Source organism: Lissotriton vulgaris, chromosome 7 (genome assembly GCF_964263255.1).
Source record: "Lissotriton vulgaris chromosome 7, aLisVul1.2, whole genome shotgun sequence".
Classification (NCBI taxonomy): Eukaryota; Metazoa; Chordata; class Amphibia; order Caudata; family Salamandridae; genus Lissotriton; species Lissotriton vulgaris.
The window spans coordinates 45,316,373-45,331,794 of NC_141695.1; positions in this window are offsets into that span (position 1 = coordinate 45,316,373).

Below are 15,422 nucleotides of genomic sequence, written 5' to 3' on the forward strand. Positions count from 1 at the left end.
AAGGTATATGGATTTCTCTTTAGTGGGACAGAAAAATTTGCCAAAATACAGAAACATTGTGGGTACAGCAGAAGAAAGCATCAGTTTTTTCCCTGCAAATGGTACCAACAAAGGCTTTATAGTTCTAAAACCACCATCTACCCAGTTTCAGGACCCGGCAGACTTTTGTAAAAAAAAAAAAACATTTTCTACACAGTTTTGGGATTTTACTGGGACATAGCCTATGTTTCCTGTTTTTGTCCTTTCAACCTCCTTCACGTTAGTGGTAGAAACGGATGTGAAACCAATAATAGATCAGAACAAGCTATACATTTCTGAAATTTAGACAAGAATCCAAATTCTGCAAAGGGTCATTTGTGTAGATCCTTTAAGGGTCTCCTATTGAAACTAATTGCTGAAATTAAAAGAAATATATATTTATTGAGTTGAAAGAAACAGCCACTTTTGCCTTGGTTTTCACCTGTAACTTCTTCTAACTATGTCAGAGTTCTCAAAGCAATATGCCGTTACGTCCATTGGACCCTTCTGGTTGTGAAGATATATAAGACTTGTAGGTTCACCAGAAACATGAGGTATCCAGAGCCAGCCCTTACCTGGTGCACAGAAATGCATTTGGTAAAATTTGAAGAGTGAAAAATAGGTATCAAGTAAATCTATGTATTTATGAAATGAAAACAAAATATGGAGTTGAGAAGCAGTGGTTATTTGCACATCTCCGAAATTGTGGGTACTCATACTAGCATGTGAATTAGAGCGCACTTTTCAAAATGACTTCAATTTTACACATTGTTTTACATTTGGAAGACAGAAATACATAGAAATTCAATTGGGAAAAACACTTGTTCTACTATTCTACTAATCTGCATTTCCCCTAGTGCCTGTGACAGGAAATGGCCCAAAATGCAACATGGACACATCACATTTTTCCAGTGAAAAGTGGCACTTTTTCGCAATGTGCCTAGCTTTGGTTTTTGAACCCTTGCTAAGCTTGCACCTATTGAAAAGTTGCAATCCTGTACATTTCTGAAAAATAGATACCCAGGAAAATTCAGGATAGGGTGCTGTGTGCAGCTGTCACCACGCTCTGTTACTCGGAATCCCTTGCAAACCTCAACCTTTATAAAAAACACATTTCCCTCAAATTTCCGTGCTGGAAAGTTCTGGAATCTGAGTGGAGCCACAAAATTCCACTCACCCAGCATTTCCATAAGTCTCCCAGTAGATTTGGTACACTTGTGTAGGTAGGCCCAGTGCCCATTACAGGAAACAATCCAAAACTCAACATGGAAATAAAAAATTGTTCCAGTTTTTTGCAATGTGTCTAGCTGCTGATTTGGGACTCTAGCTCATCCGGTACCTAAGGAAACCTAGCAAACCTGTACAGTTTTGAAAACTAGACACTCAGGGAAATCCAGTATGGGGTGACTTGTATGGCTCTTACAGGCTCTGTTACACAGATTCACTTGCAAAGCTCAAACCTGGTAAACAAAAGCATCTTTTCATCATATTTCTGTGATGGGAAGTTCTGGAATCTATGGGGAGTCACAAACTTCCACTGACCCAGCATTCCCCCAAGTCTCCTGATAGAAATGGTACCTCACTTGTGTGGGTATGCATAGTGGCTGCAACAGGAAATGGATCAAAATGCAACATGGACACATCAAATATTTCCAGTGAGAACTGATCTTTTTATCACAATTGGCCCCCTACTCAGCCTGAAACTAAGGAAATCTAGCAAACCTATATATATTTTAAAACCAGACACCAGGGGAAATAATCCAGGGTGGGGTGACTTGTGTGGCTCTCACCAGGATATGTTACCCAGAATACCTTGCAAACTTCAAATTTGGTCCCAAAGAACGGATATTCCTCACATTTCTGTGATGAAAAGTTCAGGAATCTGTGGGGATCTACACACACTTCCACCTACCCAGCATTTCCTAAAGTCTCCTGTTTAAAATGGAACCTTACTTGTGTGGGTAGGCCTATTACCTGTGACCAGAATCAGTCCAAAACACAACAGGGACACATCAACTTTTCCAGTGAATACTGACCCTTTTTGCAATGTGCCTAGGTGTCGATTTGGGAGACTGGGCACCTAGGGAAGCCTACCAAACCTGTATATTTTTAAAACTAGACTCCAAGGGAAATCCAGGATGGGGTGAATTGTGTGGTTCTCCCCAGGCTCTGCTACCCAAAATTCCTTGCAAACCTCAATATTTGTCAAAATAAACCCATTTTCCTCATATTACTGTGATGGAAAGTTTTAATAACTGCACAGAGCCACAAACCTCTACATACCAAGCATTTCCCCTTGTCTCCTGGTACCTCACTTGTGTGAGTAGGCCTAGTACATACTACAGGAAATGGCCCAAAATGCAACATTACCACATCACATTTTTAAAATTATACAGCCAGGGAAATCCAGTATAGGGTGACTTGTGTGGCTCGCACCAGATTCTGTTACCCAGAATCCCTTGCAAACCTTGTAAATAAAACACATTTTCCTCACATGTCTATGATGGATAGTTCTGAAATCTGTGGGGAGCCAAAAACTTCCACCCACCAAGCATTTCACCAATTCTCCTAATAGAAATGATACCTCACTTGTGTGGTTAGGCCTACTGTCTGCAACAGGAAACCAACGAAAACGCAATGTGGACACCACATTTTTTCCAGTGAAAACTGACCCTGTTTTGCAATGTGCTAAGCTCTGGAATTTGGACCCCAGCTCCACCGCCACCTAGGGAAACCTTGCAATCCTGTACATTTCTGAAAACTAGACCCATAGCGGGATCCAGGATGGGGTGATGTGTGTGGCTCTCACCAGATTCTATTACACAGAATCCCTTAGAAAGGTCAAACTTTGTGAAAAAAAAAACTTCCGCCCACCCAGCATTCCTTTTAGTCTCTCTTTACAAATGGTACCTCTTGTATTGGTAGATCAAATGCCCACAAAAGGAAATAGACCAACACGTACTGTGGAGACCTCAAATTTATCAATCACAAAAAAGGCTTGGTTTTGCGAGAGAGTCACCCGAGATTTTTGTCCTGGGTTCGGTGGACATCTACGGAAATCTACCAAACCCAAACATTTTTTAAAACTAGAGACCAGGGGGAGTCCAAGGAAGTGTGCATCTCCCAAGGTTTTCCTGCCCAGAGTCCCCTGCAAACCTCAAATTTAGCTAACAAAATCGCACCTACAAACCTTAAATTTAACTAACAAAATCCCATTTTCCTGGGAGGCATTACCACGCCTGCAGGAATTTCCTACCATCCAGAGTTATTTTGTCTCCTGACAAAAATGGTACCTCACTTGTGTGGGTGCCCAATGCAGAGTCAGCCTACAAATTTAAGTAAAAAAAAATATCGCTTAGAGCTCCTGTGCTATCCCGTCAATCTCTACGTTTTTGGCACTTCCAATTCGCAACCCTTTGGCTCACTCACACAAGTGAGGTATCGTTTTACTCAGGAGACTGAGAGAAACACTGGGTGGTAGGAAATGTTTGCTGGCTTGTTGATCCCTCACAAAAATGTGATACTATTTTAGCTACATTTGAGGCTTGAAGGGGATTCTGCGTAAGAAAACGTTCGGGCACCCATGTAATTCATACATCCTTGGGCTCCCCTGGGTGTCTTCTTTGCAGAAATGCCTAGATCTGGTTGGTTTCCCTTGATGGCCACCAAGCCTGGGACCAAAAATGCTGGGGCTCCCCTGCAAAACAATTTTGTGATAGATCATTTTGTTGTCTCCACAATTCGTTTTGGGCCCTTTCCTGTAGCAGGCACTTGGTCCACCCATACAAGTGAGGTACCATTTTTATCGATGGACCTGGAGGAACGCTGCGTGGTAGGGAATTTGTGTCAACCAAGTGATCCCACAACTTTCCCACACAGAAATGTGAGGAAAATATATTTTTTTTTAGCAAAACTTAAGGTTTGCAGGGGATTCTGGGTAGGAAAACTTTGGGTCATCTACACAAGCCACACCTACCCAGATTTCCTTTGAGGATCTATTTAAACATTTAAAACATTTCAGGGTTTGTTAGGTTACCCGGGATGGCCACCGAGCCCGGGACCAAAAATGCAGGTGCTCACCTTTTAAAACCAGACTGTTTTGTGATGGATGTCTCCACACTACATTTTGGGCCCTTACTTGTTGCAGACATGCGACCTACCCACACTAGTGAGGTACTATTTATATCGGGAGGGAATACTGGGTAGTAGGCAATTTGTATCAGCCCTGTGATCCCACAAGTTTCCTACACAGAAATGTGAGGAAATTGCAATGTTTTGATCTGAATGCGATGTATGCATGGGAGTCTTGGTAAGAAAACAGAGTGGGTTCCATGTAAGCCACACCTCCCTGGACTCATTCTGTTGTCTTGTTTTTAGAAATGTCTGGGCTTGGTAGGTTTGCCGAGCCTGGGACGGAAACTCAGGAGCATCCTTCGCAAAAACAGATTATTTTGTGATAAGTAGGAGGGCACCTGAGTTTTTGGTCCCGGTCTTGGCGACTATCTAGGTATGTTATATTCCCGAGTTAGGCCCATACAACGAGGCAGCTTATTTTTTACATTGCCTAGAAGATAATAATTACTGTTATGAATTTTAGCACAAATTTTCATGCAAAACAATATTGGTTTAGTTTCTCTCAAAGTACTCTGTTTACACATCCAGCTTCGCACAACATTCTCATGATGCCTTTGACATCATGCACTAGGCCCCTCTATGCACAAAGTACAAAAGTTATCTTATCTTCATCCCGGGAACGTCAATGCTTTCTATAGATCCATAACAACATTAATTTAACAGGCACAACTGGCAAGCCTGCTTTGTATTATAAGTAATGAACATTCCAATAGATTGGTAGAGGAGGCACTTCTGCTGACACCAAAGAGCCTTGCATGCTGAGAATTCACCACACACTGGTCTGACATTCTACGAGGGGTTTCCAACTTGAGACCAGGAAGAGGCACTTCACTCTCTCCATTCAGGTAATGGGGGTGGATCGTCCCTTGGGGAATTTTTTGGCTCTACAACTACACACACTCTAGTTACACTTAGAGAAGGGTCCGCATCGTAGGGGTAAATTGGATTGCCATTTTTGGTATATGCCTGCAAATATTCACTGCTTCAGCACCATGATAGAAATGTATCTACTCTTCACTCTTTTGATGGTTGTAATCACGCGTACTCACTTCTGTCTCCTAATTATTGAAGATTATGTATTTTATGTGAATCAATAAATATTTTGAAAATGTCCCACTGTTCTGTGTTCTATGTATACTTCTCTGAGAGTAAGTAAGTGGCTGACTGAAACGTTCTGTACTGTTTCCATGAAACCTGAGTGATCAGGGTTGTCATGTTCAGTGGTTGCCAGAGTCCATTTGCTCCCTGGTAATGTTGGGTGACTTATGGTGGCACTGTGAGATAGCTGGTCTTTAGGCCAACATATCCTGCAGGGGTATACAGAATCAGTCTAGGCACAAAGCCCCAAGTTTATGTTGTCCAAACAATGTGCATGTGCTATGGATTAGTAGGAAGTTCATGGCAGGTAAACCTACTAAATTTCTCAAAACTAGACAACAGGGAGACCCAGGGAGGTTTGGCCTGCATGGTTCTTCCAAGAATTTCCTACCGAGGGGGGCAGATCCGGGGCTATAGGGGGAGCAAAAAGACTGATCTGGCCAAATAATATGTGGGGACATAAGCCCTTGCCAAATGGCCAGTTCCCTCCTCCCTAGTGTCTAATGGAGTGGATCCCTGCTTGGGGATCGCCCTCCATGATCTGTGCTATGTTGCATAGCCCAAGAATTAGGAGGCCACTCATAACCACCTAAGGTGGCTTTACGTAGCTTCATAAATCTGACTGACATTCACAACTTTGCGTGGTGCAAACATGACAGAAGGCTCTCACAAATATGTCCCTAAATGTCTATAAATTTACTTGTGGATGTGTATGTATTTGTGAAGTGATGCTACAATTATTAGACAATAAACACTTTTTGACCACCTTTAAAACTGCCCACCCTCTTGATAAAGTATCACCAGTGGAAAAATATAGAGAGTAAGGTGATCCTGCTAATATCCTACATTAAATAGTAGGTAAATTAACAAAACACCTTCCAGCTGTCAAGATATCTCTAAAATCAAAACTCTTCATGCCCAGACTGAAACATGTTTTAAAGCTAAATCCTTGAAAATGTCTCAATGGATTTATACCACACCAAACACATTTCCTTAAGCAGTGTGAACTTACGCAGTACGTTGGGCTGTGCACAACTGGGTTGGCCGCAGTGTTGGACCTTTAGCCCTTCACAAAGGTAACTACCCACAGGGAACAAACTCTGCATCTAACCCATTATGGAGTTCAATCTCCCTCTATCCATTCATTTGTAGCTTGACAACCACATCACTGCATAACCTTCGGCCATGTTTGTAAGGCAATGTCTTCAGATTCTGGTTTTCACTCAGGCCTCTTATCCAACCTGCATATGGAGTACAGCCCCTCATTCCCCTCTGTGCATGGTGTCGGACAGTGGGAGTCATTTCCATGATGTGTGATCAGTCTCTCAATCCATTGCCTTTCAGTCTCTCAGTGTTTCTTTTCCACAATGTGCTTCGTTGGGTAAAGTGATCTCATCAGTAATGGCAGTGGTGATGTAAATAATGTTATAAATAATGTTACTTTGGATGTCAAAGGGGTGACATGAATTATGATTTGAGCCAAAAGCTTGAAATGGCTAATTTCAGTGGTTTATTGCATTTGAACCATAATTCAGATTTTAGTACCAGTATTTTTTCAGTGAAGCAGTAGCATCTGAAAGCCGTAATCCTACCAGTTACTACCTCTACAAGCGTTAAGTTTCAACTAAACTATTGTTAAAAATGCAGCCTTCAGCAACTACAAACATATGTTTTAATATGTGTCCAGCTTTGAAAGGAGAAATTATGTATACAGAAGGGTTAGCTTACAGAAGCTCCTAATGTATGATATGAAAGTCAGATCCGAAGTATTTTTGCCAACATTTTTTGATTAAGTATGCCCTTTAAAATTGTGTGCTTTGTATGATCTATTCAATTACACAGTGCAATGTTATTGAAGCTAGTCTTTATTTGTGATGTTATTTTTTCCCCTTTATAAGGTTTGAGGAATCTGTGCAGGAGCAGCAAGAATTCAACCATTCACCATGCTTGTTTAGAGCTCTCACCTGTCCCATTCAGACTGGCTACAATATTTACATAATGGATGCTACCAAAAAGGTGGCTTTATGTAATTTGCATCACCTGAGTTGGGAAGAATCCAGAATTCATTTCACATGAAGATCTTTTGAATATTTGCAGCTTGATGTTTGCTTAAATTCATTTTGTGCACCTTTTCCGATTTGTGATCCATCAATCCATTGAGACTTGTGAAGTGCGGCTAATCACCCATTGTAGTGTAGTTCCTATTTTCCCAATAGGCCCTGTGCATTGGAATAACATAAACAGTAGTATAAACGTAGAAGTGCGGATCTTCCAGGTCTCCACTGACTATGCTAAACTTAATTGGGTGTGTTACCAACTAGCTCAGAGGTCACTGGAAACTTTCTTGACTGAATAGGAAGTGATCAGCTTCCCTGGTACAGACAAGAAGGGATTCAGTTTTCCAACAACCGCATAAACATGACAACTTTGCTCCTTAGAATAAGAGTCAATCTCTAGAGTCGTGTGAAACAATAGACAGTTATTTTTCTCAGTCAGTTTTGTGCAGATTACTTTCACCAAAGTGCAGAGAATAGAGAGACAGGCGTTTTCAATAAAAAGGTATTATTTATTGAACAGTCTTTCTTCTCGTGCAAGAGAAATGAATTGCCACAATTGCAAGACTAGTTATTATAAAAAGTGCGTACAGTAAAATGAGGATTGCGAAATAATACGGTAAAAGCATTGATATGGTTTCTTAGCCATACAATGGTTTAAAATGAATAAAACATATATACATTCATATATACATTTGGCTAACATACTCAACTGGTGCTTCTAACTACGTCTACCCCAGTGTACCTGACCTAAGCCTAATATTTGGGAGGGAGTAAGTAAGTAGCAGTTTTAGTTAAGTTGGTTTTGCCAAGGTTTGCTTCAAGAATTCTCTCTAAGGGTTTAGTCAACACCATACCTCTGGAATAGAATGTTGGAGGTCTGGTATCTCCTTCCAGGGGCTCGATATCCCAGTCACTCGCAAGAGTAGGCTGGAAACACCGTAGCTGGATTTCTCGGCAGGAGAAAAGACAGCGTCTCTCTCAGCGCGTCGAGGAAGAGGAGGAGGGGCAGCGTCCGCAGGCAGCTTGCATCTGCTGGGCTCTGAAGGGGACAGCTTGTTCTGCTCCTATGTTCACCACACCATCGTTCGCTCGTTAGCAGCGATAGCAGTAGCGATAGTGGCAGCCGTGTTAGGATCAGCTGCATCAGCGTTTGCTTAAGGCAACGTTGGTAATATTTATACCTGAAAGGTGCCTGGTTTGACGTAAGTTTTTGTACATAAGGCATCAATGAAGATGTCACTAGGAAGTGATCGTCTCTCAGTGCTCATAAGAGTTCTATTACTAATCAAAACATAGCAAGCGGGGATTTCCCAGGTTGCTGAGTTTTTACCTTGTTGAAGAACTCGGAGTGTAATCTAGGAATCTTAGATAGTGGCTTCTGCTGTGTCATTTGCACTAATGAGCTGCAAAGGAAGTTGCAGAGGAAGCGATTCTGAAATGTGGTTCTGATCGTGTGAGGCCAGAGACGAGTTTCTGAATATTGCATTTGATCGGTTATGCCAATATAGGGGTACAAAGGGATTATAGCCGTATAGGGGCATAAGGTCACAGTATCGATCAGGGTCCTAGATTAGAACACGACACCCACTTCACGAATTTATGTCCATCAATTTACTAAAACTGCTACGTCTTTAAGCATAGACATCATTCAAATTATAGCATATGTAATCAATAAATGATTTTGCGAAAAAATTACACATGAAATATCTCTTAATACAGAAAAGAAAAGGCGAGATAATTTCATCACATATAAATGCATTGCTGTAAAATGTGCTAGAGGCTCATGTAAAGTTATTATGTCTCTAGACTTACCTAAAAATAGAAGTAGGAGCTTCAGTTCTTTATGAATAGGTCTACTTTAAGCAAAGAATTTTCGTGCCAGAAAAAAGAAATTATTAAAAAGTGTTCAATTCAAAAAAATTCTTGTTGAACGGGGGAGATAGAGTTCCAACGCTTTTTAGCAGTTTTTGTTGGTCAAAACTGAAGGCCGAATTCAGAGTTCTTGGGAACGCTGTGTGTCGGAATGCTTTTCTAAAGTTATTGTTTCTGTTCGGGTGAGAACATCATATCAGACAGGCTCTCAAAGAATTGGTCTACAAAATCAGGTGACAGTTCGATAGTGCTGTAACTTGGCAGGTGTGAGAATGATTGCTGTCATCAAAGTCTGGATCGGCAATGCTCACAGAAGGTCGTACCTGAGTGATGTTGCTTTTATTTTTCGCTCCACTGTTACCACCTAGTCGTAGCACAGGAGTCTCAACGTATGCCGTCATCAGGATCGGTAGCCGCTGGGGACAACACAATGCATGAGCCGTTATCGGACTTAGCAAAGTATCGATATCCATTGGTACTGCTGATGGAAGTGAAAGACAGATGTCCAACAAGCACTCATCTCCGCATAGCATACATCGAAGCACAGGTAAGATGCAGGATTGCCATATCGGTCTGAATGAAAGAAACCAGGTCATGTTTAGATCTCTCAGCCTGGCCAATCCAAGTACTCTAGTTATTCCGTCCCGGTAGTGGATTGCTAGGATTGTTTCTTCCATCCTTGTAGGAGTCATGTCTGAGCTTTGGCTTGCCATATCGGAGCAGGAGGGTCCAAAATTAAAAAAATGCCTGCTACAAGTCCCAAAAATAGGGGTATGCCGCCAAAGACTGAGTGGACAAAATTAGGAATGATTCCCAGAATTGCTTTGAATGGTGTTAGCAGTCCCCTAAAAATCGTCTTAAATATGCCTGGGATGCCTGTGGCACTAGACATGTTAAGGAGTTGGCTAAGCATTTCTGTGAAATGCACGGGGCAATTTGTTGATAAAAGGTCATGAATCTCTGTAGCTTGCAACTAGGAGATCATACGTCTCTTTTGATGACGTGATGGGCACTGCTGTCTGCAAAAGCACAGACTTCATTCTGCTTAAAGTATCAATTTGTATAGAAGAGAAATTCAGACTAGGTCAGATGGGAGTCTCAGTGTCTCCAGGGCCGTTTGGAAACAATGCTTGCATACAGCATTTGACCATGGATGTTTCGCTTACGAGATAGGCTTTTCCTGGCAAAAGGCCACAACATCTGTGATCCGTTATTAGAATGTAACTCCCATTTGCGAGTTGCATATAGAAAGGCTCTATCCGCGTTGCAGGTGTGACAAGCTGGTGGCATGAAAGGTTGTTAGAATTACCTTCACAGGCTCCGTGTAAATTAATACCCTGGCACAAAAGTATACCGCTTAGTGAACGTTTACAGTTTTCACAACTAAGAAATACACTTTTGTTGCTGTCACTATAGCATGTGTGTGTGTGTATGGTAATTTCCATGTTGACTTAATGTATCCTTTACCCAATCGTTCATACTGGTCAGTAGGTATGTATTCAAGGCAATTTTTAAATTGGAAAGTTGTAATCGGAATTGTGATAATCCCGTGTATTATCCATTCAATGACAGGACTTTCTGACATTGTCAAAGGAAACCTCAAGTTTTTCGATGCTCAGGATTGTATAGTCTGCTCCTTTCTGTGCCAAGCTGATTTGTTTATCAGTAAGGTTAAAGATGGGAAACAATGACGTTGTGTTGATTAAACGCCAAGGCACATAGCCTGAACAAAGATTTTGCAGCGTCCAGCCTAACTGTACAATAGAACGCAATTGCGACTGGCCATGCTGTAACATTAGTAAGTCTTTGTCTATGATATCTATGGCAGATGATACAATGCTGTCCAGTGAATATATTCTGGAGGACAGAGTCATTAACCCATTGTCCACAATAGAAAGTGATTTTTCCAAATTAATACGATCAATTTCTCGTATTTTTTCAGCTGTTTCAATTTGTGTGACTTTCCAAGCCTCGTTGTATGCAGCATAGATGCTGGCCGCTATGAAGCATTTCTGACGCTGTTTGCGTGGTCCCATAATAAAATCGCGCAAATCAGCACCATCTTTAAGTAAAGATAAGTGTTGCTTAATTTCAGCCAGTGTGGATGATTCTAGCAAATCAAGGCACAGCTTTGATACACTGTATGTTGATACTATCCCTGGATGTTGTCTCTGGGAGTATCGAGGGTCTTGTCTGGACATTGTTAACCCCTGTGTTTTGTTCAGGAATCTATCTTGACAGTTGTTTGTGTCTGTAGGCCAGATTAACCACTTTTTCAAATCAGGATGTGTTCTGTTTAGATGTAAAATTTTAGATACGTCTATCTCAATATCTGTTGTTGCATTTTCAGGTATTGGCTTTGGAATAGACGGTTTGTTAAGGTCTTTAATCTTAGCTAGGCCAAGACAGGTTGTTTGTTGAATTGTTTCATTTGAAAACATGATTTGCTCTGGCATCATGCAGGCTCGAAATAGTGCTTCTAGGCCTTGTACCTGCCAATCTTTTGTGCCCCAGATTATTTTTGTTTCAATGTTATTTTTCCAATAATCAAAACCAAATGTCATCATTTTTTCATAAAATGCTTCTGAATATATCAATTTAGTATTTGTCAGCATTGTTTTCAATCCTGTTTTATCTAACAGTTTATAATAAAACGTTTCTGCATCACTGGTGTTAAACCCTGAGAAGTACTGACATTTCTCATAGAATGTTTTAGAACTGCTTTTAGGTGGTGTAGCACAATGTTCCCATTGGTTATACTTAAAAACATTTCTAGGCTGTGCAGATTTATGCAAGTAATGATCACCATAGTGTGTGTAGCAGAACATCTGTTCATAACTAGACGAACCTTGCAAATAATCATGATCTGTGAATCTAGCTGACATTACTAAATCAGACATCATATTATTAATACTTTCAAAGTCCCAATCATCAGAGAATGTACTAGGTTTTGCAAAGTCACTTAATGAAACCTTGAATTGATGAGGATACCTCAGGATCTCGACCGGACCATATATTTCATATTCAGTTTTCTCCCATACTACCCCACCGGGTATTGGAATGGCTGTGACATTTACTGTTGACAGTTCTCTTTTCTTCACGTGGGATGATCTGTGTGGTTTGAGGACTAAGTTGATGTTCTGACTTGCTGTGTCCATTGTACTATATTTTCCCTCAACAAATTTTCCCAAACAAAGTACCATGATGAGCCAAAGCAGGAGGAAAAATATACCTAGACCAAACCAGAACTCTAAATATGGAGAAATAAGGTAAATTTCCTTGAGTTGATGAAAGAGTTCTGTTGCTTTTTCTTTAAAAGTCTTTTTTGTTTCTGGCATCACTTCGGGGTTGCTTTGATCCTCAGAAAAGTTATCGAAGTTGATGAAATAGCCAGAGGCAGTTCTGTCAATTTTTGGAATTGTTCTTTCAATTTGTCTTTCGGTAGCACATTCTGATGCCGCATCAACGTAGACTGGTCTTTCTTGACGAACTGTTTCAATCGGTGTCTCAAGAGGCACGAGTTCCATGGCATTATTGCATAGTCCCTCTCTGTGCACTGCAGGCTTATCGAATGTGATTAGTCTTTCAGTTTGAACCTCTTGGATTGTTGCAAGTTTGGGTATTCTGTTGTTTCTCGGGAGTCCACTGGGCCTACTGTTGATTATAGGCCACATGCTATTGGTTTTACCAGGTCAATTGATACAACTCTGTTCTCCTTTTTACCAGCAAGGGGCGGTAGTACTACTGATCTTGTTCCGTTGATAGCTAAGACAGGTACTTCTTTTCTGTAAGAAGGCCCAAATTCCTTCTTCACCGCTATTTTTTCTCTGACTAGATCCCCAATCTTTGGAATCCAGACAGGCCTTGCTGGGGCTGGTGGTGCCTCATCAGTGGTAGCTGGCTGTTGCTTTAACTTTATGTTGCTTAAGGATTTTCTTGTTTCGTTCAAGTCCTGTAAAACAGCCAAACGATCTTTGATGTCAAAGTCTGTTTTCTTATCTTGTACCACTGATACCTGACTATCTAACTCCTGAATTTGCATTCTAGTTCCGAACAATAGTTCGTATGGGCTGAAACCTTTAGAGAATTTCTTGGCAAGGTATTTAGGCTTAACTGGACACTTATTAAATGTTTGACCCACCCAGCACCCGAACCTAAAACCATCGCTGTTATAGATTGCTTTATGTCCCGTTTTTTTCTTTCTACCACATTTTTCCCTTCGGGGTGTGACGGACAAGAATACCGCAATCCAACGCCCATGCTGGCCATGGCCTCCTTATAAGCTCGAGAGCTAAAAGCAGGACCCTGGTCAGAATGGAACATGGAAATTGCGTATGTGCCGATAAAGACTTGCAGATCTTTTATAACCGTTCTGGCGTCAGCCGAGCGCTGGGGCCACATTTTTTAAGTGGGTTTAGCCTTCATGATGTACAATGGGACGCGTTTCTCTTGTTTGATTACGTGGATAGATCGCCTAATGCTTTCTATTAGGGCTTCTGACACTACACTGGCCGGTTCTCCACTGCGATCTCTGTTGCAGTCTTCACAGTTTTTTGCAAATTCATGAATACCTTCACTCATTTCCGGCCACCAGTACTCTGATTCCAATTCTCTCAGAGAGTCCCTGATTGTTTGGTGTCTCAGACCCAACCCCATGTGTGCTTCCTGTAATAGGAAACCTCTCCGTTTCATATTTGGGATTACCCTTTCCCCCACTCCAGGGATTCGAGCAAAAGGAACGGAGTTTGCATCAATTACGTATGCATAATTGAGTGGATAGTTCACGGGTAGTGCTGCACAGTCACCTTTTCCAGACGTTTTTACTGCCAGCATTGTTTCCCTGTCTATGTATTTTTCTGAACGCTTTTTTGTGGCTACGGAAGCCGGTTTAGTTGCTTCTGCTGTGGCTGTGTTAGCCAATGAATTCCCTGCAACGTGAACGCCATCACGTTGATGACTCAGAGTGTGTATCACGTGAGTCTTTTGTAGTTATTTCTGTAAAAGAGCTAACTGTTTCTAGAGCAATTTATGCTTTATTGTGGCACCTGTGTCATCTTTGTAATCATTTTCAATCCAGCTCTGCAACCTATTATTGTAAGAGTTGACGCATAAATAAGAATCGCACACGATTAGTGTCGGGAATTCACGTTCTGCATTTTCAAGCGCCATCTTTAAACATCTGATTTCAGCTCTCTGAGCCGAACAGTACTTCACTGATTCAGTTTTTGTTATTTTCGGTCTGAATTTACCGCTCAGCCAGCGACCTTTAACAATCGCGTATGCTGCATCGTAGGATTTGCTCTCTACGTTGAAATGCTGTACAAATCTATCTGTATAGATTATACAGGCGTACTGTGGGAGAGGCAGAAGTTCGATTGGCAGAGGATATTCTTCTTCATATTCTAAATCATTCAGTTTTTTGAATTGCGGGGCGAAATAGTATTTCACATCTTCCGCTCCAAGAGAATCTACATACTGTATCCATTTTGGATCCAGTGACACTGTAGGCAGGTTTACTGGGCTGAATAGAGCCTCGAAGGCGGATTCCGCTGTGAGGATATTAATCCTTTTACCATGTGCTAGTTCTCGCTCATTTGCTAATGCAATTTCTACTGCTTTCACAGTATTTTTCTGTTGGACTGAATGTTTTTTCTGCTTGTGTGTACAAGTGAGATTTAATTGAAATTGGTACCTTTTCTCCCTCATTAGAGCTCAGGTACGTGAATCTGCATCTTCCTGGGATGACTCGGATTACAAGATTGCGTGTGTTGTCACGTGTATCTAATTTTGTTTTTGCTAACATGTCTGTTTGCAGTGATCTCAAAATTTCTGTGTGTTTTTGAGTCCAATTGATTTGTTTAAAATCAGGTTTAATTAGTTCGTAGAGACGTTTAACCCTCTCCGCGTAATTTAGTATGTAAATTCTACCGAAATTCAGGAAGCCTAGAATCGATTGTAAGTTCTTCAGCATTTTTGGAGCTTGGAGTACAGCGCACTTCTCTAAGAAGTTGTCCGCTAGGCTTTTTCCTTCACTTGCTAATTCGTATCCTAAAAATAATACTGTCAGATGGGCAATTCGAGACTTTTCAAAGTTGAATTTGTAACCCTCTGCTGCAAACCCAAGTATAATGGTGTTCACTCTTTTCAAGTGAGTCTCCAAGTCGTCGTTTGTGAGATAGATATCATCTACGTAAGATAATGCCTCATCATCATATATTTGTAGTAACTCTGTTACTCTTGCTG